Source organism: Hyperolius riggenbachi, chromosome 9 (genome assembly GCF_040937935.1).
Source record: "Hyperolius riggenbachi isolate aHypRig1 chromosome 9, aHypRig1.pri, whole genome shotgun sequence".
NCBI classification, from domain to species: Eukaryota; Metazoa; Chordata; class Amphibia; order Anura; family Hyperoliidae; genus Hyperolius; species Hyperolius riggenbachi.
In genome coordinates this window covers 272,100,057-272,113,174 of record NC_090654.1, presented here as the reverse complement: position 1 = coordinate 272,113,174, position 13,118 = coordinate 272,100,057, and the positions used below count along the sequence as shown (strand labels likewise).

General features: G+C 44.8%; 1 long non-coding RNA gene across 5 annotated transcripts in view; it reads left to right on the top strand.

Moving 5' to 3' along the window:
- The window catches only part of LOC137533274 (uncharacterized), a 292,620-nt gene that overhangs the window by 7,558 nt on the left and 271,944 nt on the right, over positions 1-13,118 (top strand). For all 5 annotated transcript variants that reach the window (XR_011024169.1, XR_011024172.1, XR_011024168.1 and 2 more), the window contains exon 2: positions 8,527-8,587. This is a non-coding gene — a long non-coding RNA (uncharacterized lncRNA). The remainder of the gene's footprint in view (positions 1-8,526; positions 8,588-13,118) is intronic.

Genomic DNA, 13,118 nt, shown 5'->3' with positions numbered 1-13,118 from the left:
ATATAACTATGGTGTTATTAAAATAAAATATTTCCACAAATGAAGTAAAACAAAATATTACAAAAGAAAGGAAAACCAAGACACATAATATAATGATAGAGAAGAAGAGGAAGAAGAAGAAAGAAGAAGAAGATATAGAAGAAGAAGATATAGAAGAAGAAGATATAGAAGAAGAAGAAGAAGATATAGAAGAAGAAGAAGATATAGAAGAAGAAGAAGAAGATATAGAAGAAGAAGAAGATATAGAAGAAGAAGAAGATATAGAAGAAGAAGAAGAAGATATAGAAGAAGAAGAAGACGATATAGAAGAAGAAGAAGATATAGAAGAAGAAGATATAGAAGAAGAAGATGAAGAAGATATAGAAGAAGAAGAAGATATAGAAGAAGAAGAAGATATAGAAGAAGAAGATGAAGAAGATATAGAAGAAGAAGAAGATATAGAAGAAGAAGAAGATATAGAAGAAGAAGAAGACGATATAGAAGAAGAAGAAGATATAGAAGAAGAAGACGAAGAAGAAGAAGATATAGAAGAAGAAGAAGAAGATAAAGAAGAAGAAGATATAGAAGAAGAAAAAGATAATTGAAGAAGATACAAGAAGTAGAAGATGAAGAAGATTCGAGTAGAAGAAGATATAGAAGAAGAAAAAAAAGAAGAAGATATAGAAGAAGAAGAAGATATAGAAGAAGAAGATGAAGACGACGTAAATGAAGACTTCCAACTTACAACCATTTTGGACACACCTTCTCATGCAAACACTTTTCATGAAGTTAATTTACTATTTTTGATACCTTTTTTTATAACTACTACATCACCACATAATCACTTGATGTTTTTCTTCATAAAAAAGGTGGTTTCATGCATCATTGACCTCCAATACAAGTTTTAAAAGCTATTTAAGGCCAGCTCGAATATTTTACTCAAATACAGACTCGGATAGTGACGTCGGATATCCGAGGTCGAATCGGATATTCGATTAACTCAAATATCGAACTTCGAGTGAATTCGGATAGTTTACTATCCGAATTCGACCAAACGTGAATAGGATAATGAGGTATCCGATCAACACTGCGCAGCTGCAACATTTTTTTCATTTATCCAGGGCCCAGATTATTCAGTGATTTAAATGTCAGCAGGTTGATCGTGAATAGGACCCTCCATTCTATAGGTTGCCAGTGAAGGGAGTGCAGGACTGGCGTTATGTGGCAGTCACGGGGTTGGTTGGTTAATAGTCTGGCAGCAGTATTCTGTATCAGCTGTAGGCGGTACAAGTCCTTTTTTGGAAGGCCAGTGTAGAGAGCATTGCAGTAGTCCAGTCGGGAGGTAATGAAGGCATGAACTAAGGTTGGTAGATCTTCTGGGGGGGATGAGGTGCGATGTTCTTAAGGTGAAAATAGGATGATTTCACCACAGCAGAGATGTGAGTTCTGAAGTTTAAATCCCCATCAATTAGAACTCCCAGGCTACGCACATGAGAGAGCCTAAGCGCTTTGAGTCCTATTGGAGAAAAGTGCTATAGAAATGTTATTGTATTGTACATGATCAGAGCTGTGTAGATCCATGCCTCCTATTCCTATTCCTATTGTGGCTGGATGGTGTAATGGTTAAGGGCTCTGCCTCTGACACAGGAGACCAGGGTTCGAATCTCGGCTCTGCCTGTTCAGTAAGCCAGCACCTATTCAGTAGGAGACCTTAGGCAAGTCTCCCTAACACTGCTACTGCCTAGTGCCTATAGAGCGCGTCCTAGTGGCTGCAGCTCTGGTGCTTTGAGTCCGCCAGGAGAAAAGCGCAATATCAATGTTATTTGTCTTGTCTATTCCCAGTGGTGAAGACTGCAAGTTAAGTTGTTTTGTTGTCATGTGCTGCCCTCCGATCAGAAGGACCTCAGTTTTGTCTGCATTTAGTTTCAGCCAGTTATCCCTCATCCATTGCTGTAGTTCACGTAAGCAGGCGTTTATAGTTAGAGTTGGATCTGTCACACCAGGCTTGAAGGAAAGATATAGTTGAGTATCATCCGCATAGCAGTGGTATGTCAGGCCATGTTTTTGGATTCGTTTTCCAAGCGGTAACATGTAAATCGTGAAAAGCAGGGGAGAAAGGATTGAGCCCTGGGGCACCCCATACTTAAGTGGTACAGAGGTGGACAGGAAGGGCCCCATAGACACTTTTTGGGTTCTGCCACTCAAGAAGGATTGGAACCACTGAAGAACTATGCCATCAATGCCGCAATATTCCTGTAGCCTGTTTATCAAGATGTCATGGTCAACTGCATCAAAGGCTGAAGAGAGGTCTAGCAGAATGAGGATGGAGCACTCTCCTCTGTCTCTTGCCATGAGAAGGTGGTTGCATATTTGGATGAGGGCAGTTTCAGTGCTGTGATGTTTCCTGAAGCCAGACTGGAATGGGTCATAACTGTTGTTTTGTAGGATTTTGGCTTCTAGCTGGAGGTATACAGCTTTTTCAATTAGCTTACCCAGAAAGGGAAGGTTAGAGACAGGCCTGTAGCTGGTCATTGCATCTGGGTCCAGGGAGGGTTTTTTGAGGAGAGGCCTGATGATTGCTTCCTTCAGTAAAGCAGGAAATATCCCTGATTGTAAGGAACAATTCACAGTTTTAAGGAATACCAGTACAAACAGGTCGAATGTGTTTTCCCCATTCAGATAAAACCAGGCAGTGATGCACTGCAGGCATTTTCTCTATCAATTACATTAGCTTCAGTGATAAACGTGTATGTTTTCTTACATACAGACGCATGCAGAAAACCGACAGACAAGTGTGCTCCCAGTCTCAGCTTATTACACTAACTCTGTCCATCTCTAATGGAGCAGAACTGACTCTGCAGCCTTCTCCAGCATCACTACAGTAAACAGCTTTTGAGGCGGGGGTGAAGAGGCTGGGGGTAGGGAATTGTACACAAGGTCCTACTGCACACCGAATAGGGACTGTCTATACATCTTTATCTTCAAAACTTTGCATGATTCCTTATCAGTGGCTGAGCAGACACAGTCATTAGAACAATTGTGCAGAGAGCAGAATTTTTTTCTCTCCGTACCCTAGTTGTCAGTCTCCCAGGAAATGGAAAATAAACTTCTCTCCCCACAAGGCCCCCTGCTGCTTTGGGCCCCCCCTGCGGCTGCATACCTTGCAGGGCCTATAGCTAAGCCCCTGAATAGCAACAATACCAGTAATAAAAACTTCCTTTAGCCAAAAGGATAACTTTTGTCATTCTTTGACTTCCAGCTTGAGGGGTAAGGATGGGATTGGGAAAAATGAGCTCAGCTGAGACAATCTAGCACATCAGGATGGCTGTACAGTGTACTCACACTAGATAGCTTATTGTCATTCAAATCCTTTCACAATCTAGGCCCTGGATACCTGAAGGACTTGTTGCAACTGCATCACACCTCCCACAATATTAGATCAAAAGGATCTAATAACTTGGTCGCCCCCAGAGTCCATCTCAAAAGTCCATTCCCTGCCACACCCGATCAGGACATCTCAATCCCTGGAAGCATTTAAAGGGAACCAGAGACAATCCTAAAGAAAAGATTTTGTACATACCTGGGGCTTCCTCCAGCCCCATACGCACGGATCGCTCCCACGCCGCCGTCCATCGCTGCCCGCAACTACGAGAACCGGCTCCCGTCACTGACGTCATCGGAGCCAGGCTACGCTAGAGAAGTGCGCCCTCTACGTATCTCTCCAACGGCTGCTGCAGAGATACACAAAGAGCGCACTTCTCCTACGCTAGACTGGCCCAGACTGACGGAAGAGTGGGGAGCCGGTTCTCGTAGTTGCGGGCAGCGGTGGATGGCGGCATGGAAGCGATCCGTGCGTATGGGGCTGGAGGAAGCCCCAGGTATGTATAAAATCTTTTCTTTAGATTGTCTCTGGTTCTCTTTAAGTCCAAACTGGGAAGCCACCTGTTTAGTCTGGCAGACTCTGGCATGTATGACTGATTGTTTCCTCTGTAACACAGCCCAGCCTGCAACCTTGAATTGATCTGAGACATACAGTGGGTTGCAAAAGTATTCGGCCCCCTTGAAGTTTTCCACATTTTGTAACATTACTGCCACAAACATGCATCAATTTTATTGGAATTCCATGTGAAAGACCAATACAAAGTGGTGTACATGTGAGAAGTGGATCGAAAATCATACATCATTCTAAACATTTTTTACAAATAAATAACTGCAAAGTGGGGTGTGCGTAATTATTCGGCCCCCTGAGTCAATACTTTGTAGAACCACCTTTTGCTGCAATTACAGCTGCCAGTCTTTTAGGGTATGTGTCTACCAGCTTTGCACATCTAGAGACTGAAATCCTTGCCCATTCTTCTTTTCAAAACAGCTCCAGCTCAGTCAGATTAGATGGACAGCGTTTGTGAACAGCAGTTTTCAGATCTTGCCACAGATTCTCGATTGGATTTAGATCTGGACTTTGACTGGGCCATTCTAACACATAGATATGTTTTGTTTTAAACCATTCCATTGTTGACCTGGCTTTATGTTTAGGATCATTGTCCTGCTGGAAGGTGAACCTCCGCCCCAGTCTCAAGTCTTTTGCAGTCTCCAAGAGGTTTTCTTCCAAGTTTGCCCTGTATTTGGCTCCATCCATCTTCCCATCAACTCTGACCAGCTTCCCTGTCCCTGCTGAAGAGATGCACCCCCCGAGCATGATGCTGCCACTACCATATTTGACAGTGGGGATGGTGTGTTCAGAGTGATGTGCAGTGTTCGTTTTCTGCCATACATAGCATTTTGCATTTTGGCCAAAAAGTTCCATTTTGGTCTCATCTGACCAGAGCACCTTCTTCCACATGGTTGCTGTGTCCCCCACATGGCTTGTGGCAAACTGCAAACGGGACTTCTTATGCTTTCTGTTAACAATGCCTTTCTTCTTGCCACTCTTCCATAAGAGCAAACTTTGTACAGTGCGTGACTAATAGTTGTCCTATGGACAGAGTCTCCCACCTGAGCTGTAGATCTCTGCAGCTCGTCCAGAGTCACCATGGGCCTCTTGACTGCATTTTTGATCAGCGCTCTCCTTGTTCGGCTTGTGAGTTTAGGTGGATGGCCTTGTCTTGGCAGGTTTATAGTTGTGCCATACTCCTTCCATTTCTGAATGATCGCTTGAACAGTGCTCCGTGGGATGTTCAAGGCTTTGGAAATATTTTTGTAGCCTAAGCCTGCTTTAACCTCCTTGCCGGTCTAAAAAATCCGGCAAGGAGGCAGCGCCGCACTTTTTTTAAATTTTTTTTTTTTCTAAATCATGTAGCGAGCCCAGGGCTCGCTACATGATAGCCGCTAAGCAGCGGCATCCCCCCACCCACTCCGATCGCCTTCGGCGATCAGAGTATGCAGGGAATCCCGTTGAGAACGGGATTTCCTGCAGGGCTTCCCCGGTCGCCATGGTGACCGGGCGGGATGACATCACCGACGTCATAGACGTCGTGACGTCAGAGGGAACCCCGATCCGCCCCTTAGCGCTGCCTGGCACTGATTGGCCAGGCTGCGCAGGGGTCTGGGGCGGGGGGGGGGGGCGGCTCGGCGCGGCGGATAGCGGCGAATCGGCGGCGAGCGGCGGCGATCGCGTACTACACGCAGCTAGCAAAGTGCTAGCTGCGTGTAGGGAAAAAAAATTATGCAAATCGGCCCAGCGGGGCCTGAGAAATCCTCCTGCGCAGGTTACCCCGAGCTGAGCTCGGGATAACCGGCAAGGAGGTTAAATTTCTCAATAACTTGATCCTTGACCTGTCTTGTGTGTTCTTTGGACTTCACGGTGTTATTGCTCCCAATATTCTCTTAGACAACCACTGAGGCCGTCACAGAGCACCTGTATTTGTACTGACATTAGATTACACACAGGTGCACTCTATTTAGTCATTAGCACTCATCAGGCAATGTCTATAGGCAACTGACTGCACTCAGATCAAAGGGGGCCGAATAATTATGCACACAACACTTTGCAGTTATTTATTTGTAAAAAATGTTTGGAATCATGTATGATTTTCGTTCCACTTCTCACGTGTACACTACTTTGTATTGGTCTTTCATGTGGAATTCCAATAAAATTGCTTCATGTTTGTGGCAGTAATATGACAGAATGTGGAAAACTTCAAGGGGGCTGGATACTTTTGCAAGCCACTGTATCTATGCACTTTGAGTCCTATGGGAGAAAAGCGCTTTACAAATGTTATTGTATTGTATTGTATACATTTTTGACAGAGATAGCCTGAGGACCTGAACTCTTGTACTGGACACAAGGAAAACATATAGAAATGCACCCTGTATGTATTTAGAGGGTTTAGCCTGTCTAATTCCCCCTCATCTGTGAATAATCACAACTGTAATATGAGCCCTCAGCTGTGTCAGCTAACTGCCATGGCAGAGAGCTCACTAGTAAACACAGGATATTAACAATATGTCTGCTTTCATGAAAGCAGGAAGTAGACACACTGCACAATTATTGCAGGATTTGTGTTAGCTGTAACAAAGCTTTTTTTTTCTTTAAAGGCTATTATGCTGTTTCTTATCTTTTAGAGTAGTTTATCTTAAATGTTGCCAGACTAGAGCATAGAGGAACTGTGGTTTCCCACAGACACATTAATTCTCCCCTGCTCATCGCAGCCCTGACATATATATTAATAATGGAACATTATATTGCAAAGCAGATAAATACTGATATGTGTTATTCTGTGCAGAGCTATCATTTCACTTGTTTAAAAATGATCCATGATTAATCACATGCAATTCTAAAAGCACAATCAGGGGCTTAACTAGAAATCACCAACTTTCCCAGCCCCCAAACCAAGTTACCATTATCAGGTAGCCCCACAACCCCAGATATTGGTATTAGTATCCATAAGATGATTTCAGCATGAAAGCTACCAGAGATTGCCTCTGACCCCTCTCACCCTGCTCACTCCATCTCCCAGCTTCTGCCTTCAGGTGTGAGATACCGGTTAGTCGCAACAAAAACTTCCAGGCACAGGAACAGCTTCCTTCCTCGGGCGGTAGCCATGCTTAGCGTGGAACCACACTAGAGCTACGAGGACTGGAAAGCATTGCAGTACAGAACCGAAAATTAACACTTCTCCCTCTGTTTGCTAAGACTTTAACTTATATACTGTTCTTGACTTGCAATTACCTACACTGTGTGTCCTCGTATTGTTTTTGTCTGTGTCTGTTAAGCCGCTGCCAAGTCAAATTCCTTGTAAGAGCAAACTTATTTAACCAAATAAAATTGATTCTGATTCTCAAATTGGCCTAGCCCCTCCGCTGCTTGCCTGGCCGCCCCTCCAAGTGTAAACGTATCATGATAAGTTATATGGTTCAAATACCTCTGCGGGCGGGACTTAGCACTCTCTACTCCACTCTTAGTTTTGTAGCGAGACGGCCCGCTCTGATCTGCACTACAAGTGAAAGTGCGTTCCACACACTACCAGGAGCATCATTGCTAACAAGGGAAGAGATACCCGGGAGTGCGTACAATCCTGTAGAAAGACTTTGACAATGCTCTTATCAGTGATTGCAACATAGAAGTGGTAACAATGCATCCTCTTTTGTTCACCTTCACATTATTCCCCATTTTCCCCAGGCTGCTTATTTGTACAGTACTGTATATCCAGCGTCGGGGCCATTCTTCTTGTATCAACTCACCATGCACCATCAACTCATCTGCAACCAGCCTGAAAAGAGCAGCTGCCCATGGGTTTCACACTGACATATGATGCATGCACTGCCCACTGTTTACTATATCCAGAGTCAGTGTCACGTAGGGGGCCAAAAAACATGTTTACTGTAACAGACGTTTTATTATATCCGAGTTGCCTATACCAGGTCTTGCTCCCATAGACTTGTAATGGAGATTGGCCCAGGACCTGGAGAGGTAGCTTACTATACCCAAATGTTTACTATGCCCTAGTTTATTACAATGAGATTCTACTGTAGCCACTAAAGGTCACCACCAGGAATCATGGAAAGTGAAGTCAGCTCGTGGTTTTGAGCAAGAATAGTATTTAGCACCTGGAACAGGTCCTATATCCAATCCCAAGGCTACTATTCAGGGCTAGGCAGAGGCGAGAGAGGCTTCAGCCTCAGGGTGCAGTGTAGGAGGGGGCGCACAACTCACTCGCTATCATTCCACTATTGCGCTTTAAGCAAAGAGAAATAAGACAAGGTGACACTTAGCAGTGACTGCAAGCCAAATGACTAGAGATTAAGGTGTTGGGGGCCCTGGGGCATGTGTGACGGCTGGGGTGGGAGGGATTGGTGTCTCAGCCTTGGGTGCTGAAGGACCTTGTCCCGGCTCTGCTACTATGTCTACAGCAGTTGTGTCCATGTGCCACTCAACCAGTCTGATCTTATAAATTGCTGTGTATGTTTTGTGATGGTTTTTGGATGATAATATTTCCAACACTAGGGGGAGCTTTTGTACCACTATACTATGTTGGTTGGTTCTAACTTGATAGATAAATGGAAGCTATCCAGCTAGTAACTATACCTTGTTTCTTGTTTCCTTTGCAGTGCTACTGACAGCGAATCTGATCTCTACAAACAACATGCTCCAGTTTTCTCCTGTTTTAATGTATGTGACTATATACCTTAGCACGATACACCCAGCAGGCACTAGGAGAGCAGAATGTAATTATGTAGTAATTTATTGTGTGCGATAAATATAAAACAAATAAACAATTCCCTTTCGATTGGAGATTTGGGAAGGCTTAGAAGCTCCTTTAAAAATGGATTGTCAGCCATAAAATCAAATTCTATTTACCCACTGCTCTGTGCTTAATATGTAGTCTGCATTGCAAGCATTGCAATATAATCATAAATGTGTCTGCTGTAATGAATCTTATCTCAGTCAGCCTAGCTTTATTCTGGTACATTGCTGGTTAGAGGGAAGCTTGTTATCACCCCTCCCACATTTCTGCTCCTCACTGATTGGCTGAGGGTAGTTCAGTGTGACATGAGGCTAAGATGGTAAATACAGCTCACCCCTCTGCAGAAGCTGCTGAAATATGATCTATGCTGTGTCCACATGTGTTTACAAAGCAAGCTAGATATGACAGTGCAGTTTTTCGTACAGAGCTCAGTGAGGAGGAGGTCTGGAAAAACATACACCATTTTAGGCAAGAGAAAAAAAAGAGTAAGGGAGGAAATTACATCAGGATTGGCTTTAGTCAGAGGTAGTAAAGATGGGAAATGCCTGAAACAGTTTTCTCTTTATTTACTATATTTCTGCCTTGACCCTAATGAAGAGCCGCTAGTGCGCCTGCGCAGGATCGCAAAACGGTAAATATATCCAGCCCCTGCGGACGCTTATCAGGCGAAGTTTCAGGGGAGCCAGATCTAAATTCCCTGAAGCTAAAGAGGACGGGGAAGCCTCATTGGGACCCTGAGGCTTCCCACTCCCGAGGTAAGTATCTCCCAGAGGGTTTTTTTTTGGTTACAGGTTCTCTTTAAAGAGTACCTGTGAGGATAAAAAAATTCTATAAAGTTAGAAACTTACCTCAGTAGAGGGAAGATGTTCTCGTGGCTGCGTTCCCGACCCTGTACGAGCGTGACCGCATGGATTTCCTCCGGCCTCCCCGCTTCCTTCCACATTCCAAAAATAGAGATACTGTAAGTTAATTCGCTTCCCCCTAAGGGTGCTCATCTATTTTTGGCATCAACATCTGACCAATTTGATCATAGTAATCGAATATGACAGATATCGATGCCACAACATGGCCACCCAATTGATTTATGGTCGAAATTGGTCAGAAGGGTTGATCAGGCATGCTGGAAAATCTCAGACACAAGGGCTCGATTGGGTACATGGCGGCAACAGCGCTCATCTGCAGTGTGTGGGCAGGAAGTAGATCCCTCTATGATCAGATTCGATCGGAGAGGGATCTATGTGATGGTCGATCTGGTGGTAAATCGACAGGTATATGGCCACCTTAAAACTGGCCTAAAGGTAGGATTAGATTGTGAGCTCCTCTTAGGAGTCAGTGACATGACTATGTACTCTGTAAAGTGCTGCAGTAGATGGCAGTGCTATATAAATACAGAATTATAATATGGTAGGACATTAGACTATGACTATGGTAGGATTAGATTGTGAGCTCCTCTGAGGACAGTCAGTGACATGCCTATGTAGTATGTACTCTATAAAGTGCTGCAGAAGATGTCAGTGTGCGTCACTTCACGTGTTAACTGCATAGCACGGCCGTGCTATCAGTTAACACTGTTTTATAAATCAGGCCCTATGTATTTATATAGCACTGACATCTTCTACAGAACTTTACACAGTACATAGTCATGTCACTGACTGTCCTCAGAGGAGCTCAAAATCTAATCCCTACTATATTATTATATTGTGTGTGACTGAGAGAGACTTATTGGAAACCCCCCCTTGAAAACCCTGGGGTTGCCCCTAGGTAGGTTAGCATTAGGGATAGGCTGGGGGAAGGTTAGCGTTAGGGATAGGCTGGGGGAAGGTTAGCGTTAGGGATAGGCTGAGGGAAGGTTAGCATTAGGGATAGGCTGGGGGAAGGTTAGCGTTAGGGATAGGCTGGGGGAAGGTTAGCGTTAGGGATAGGCTGGGGGAAGGTTAGCATTAGGGATAGGCTGGGGGAAGGTTAGCGTTAGGGATAGGCTGGGGGAAGGTAAGTGTTAGGGATAGGCTGGGGGAAGGTTAGCGTTAGGGATAGGCTGGGGGAAGGTTAGCGTTAGGGATAGGCTGGGGGAAGGTTAGTGTTAGGGATGGGTAAGGGGAAGGTTAGCGTTAGGCATATGTTTTTAGGAGGTTAGTGTTAGGGAAAGCTCACAGGGATGTTATTAGGAGATTTTGGAGACTTCCCATCACACTGCTGGAAAATCCAAGCATAGCACATGACGTCCTGACTTAGGGACTGCATATATACAGTATAAGCATAAGTAATGGAGTCATGACGTTTTGGCACGGTTTCCTTGTGACATCTTTAAGTTGCATGAAAAGTGTTTTCCAGATAAACATTACATAGTTGTGAGCTCTCTGCATCCACTCTGTGCATTATTATGGTGAATATTATAATGGGTACATAAACATTTGTTGATACAAGGTCATTAGCATTTTGCTGCATGTCTCACCCTGTGAGATTCTCCCTGTAAAGTAAATTGCAGTAATATTTGTGGATTTTACGGCACCCCGGATGTCATGACAACAGCGCAGTTAGGATGCATGTGCAGTGTAAGCAGTGCGCTGCTGCGTTATTACTTGTTGCAGCGTCTCCCCCTCTGGGAACAGAAATTTTCATATGCTCTAAATAATTTAATGACTCTGTCTTTGTCTCCAGTGAGCGTTTCTGACTTTGTGAGCCAATTAGACAGAGAATCCCCTGACTGCTGGAGCCCCCCCCCCCCCCCCCCCCAACACACACTCCAGACTATCAGACCTCACAGCCGCTTCCCTCTCCTCTTCATCATACTGCTCCCATAGAATGCCAGAGCTCAATACTTATCCCCCCTCCTCTGTATAGCACAGCACACAGCCACTTCCCTCTCCTCTTCATCATAGTGCCCCCATAGAATGCTGCATAGCACAGCTCACAGCCATATCCCTCTACAGAATACCAGGGATAACACCCCCCCCCCCCCCCCCCAGAATATCACAGTTTACACACCCATCTCCTCCAAAGAATGCCAGAAATCACCACTGCCACCCCAGAGTATCGCAGCTTACATAGCCATGTCCCCCAAACATGCCAGATAACACGACTGCCCTGCTTTTGTCAGGCTGTTTTGGGGATCCTGTCTGGACGAGCTGCTGACACTTTTCTTAAAGTGAACCTGAGGTGAGAGGGATATGGAGTCTGCCAGGCATATTTATTTACTTTTAAACAATACCAATTGCCTGGCAGTCCTCCTGATCCTGTGTCTCTAATACTTTTAGCCACAGACCCTGAACAAGCAGACTCGGCTGCAGGTTTTACTGGATTACTCATATGCTTGTTGCAGGGTTTTGACTCTATTTATGCCAGAAGATCAACAGGGCTGCCAGGCAACTGGCATTGTTTACAAGGAAATAAATATGGCAGCCTCCATATCTCTCTCACCTCGGGTTCCCTATCAGGGTACAAGGTGTGGCCTGGGCTCGTGGCTCAGTGAGGCTTTACGGTGGTAGGCAGAGGCGTAGCAATAGTGGTTGCAGAGGTTGCGACCGCATCGGGGCCCTTGGGCCAGAGGGGCCCTCCCTCAACTGCAGTATTATCTCTCTATTGGTCCTGTGCTCATAATAATCACTTCTATAGATACTTTGAATAGTGGTAATCATTAACAAACTGCTCCCCATCCCCTTCTTGCACCTCTTGCAAAACTTGCATCGGGGCCCACAGCTCCTTAGCTACGCCACTGATGGTAGGCGGTGGGGCTGCTTCTCTGTATGCGCTCTAGTATGAGAGCGCCCTCTGCTGGATAGTCAGCCATAGTGGGAATCTGCCTAGCTCTGCCCAGCAAACCACACATGACTTCCTCTTCAGTCCAATCTCAAAAAAGGAAGTAGACGCTTATGAGTGATGTTCTGATTTCATGTTAGGTAGCAGTAACATTATCCTCTGATTAATAATGCAATTTAGTAACTCTGACATTTGCTGTGTTTATCCATGTGAGATGTCATTTCAGTGACAGATTCCCTTTAAGTGCGCAATGTTACTTATCGCAATGTATATACCATTGTTTCCGGCGTCTAATGCGATCATTTCTAGATGAGATATCAGAGCGGGGCAGAGATTTACGGCCTCTATATTATTATATTCTCATTCTGCTGCTGTTTCCCGGAGTAATGCTCTCGTCGCTCTTCGTTCTGATCCCCCAGAGGATGTCTTTATTACTGTGACAAATCACACAATAAACTGACAACGCTCGTCGGTCGGCAAACAAGAAACACTGACCCCAATTACATGAACCTGTCATAGCAGGAATATGGCGGCTGTAACGGCTGAGTGTTATTTGTGGCCAGTAGCCAGTTCCTCCGCTGTGTCGCTCGCCCTGGCACATTGCCATCTCGTAAGTCGCTGACCCAGACTAAAGATACATGTTCCTGGCCAGCAAGTCTCAGAATAATGAAGTCTAAGGATGAAGATGACAGCCAAAAT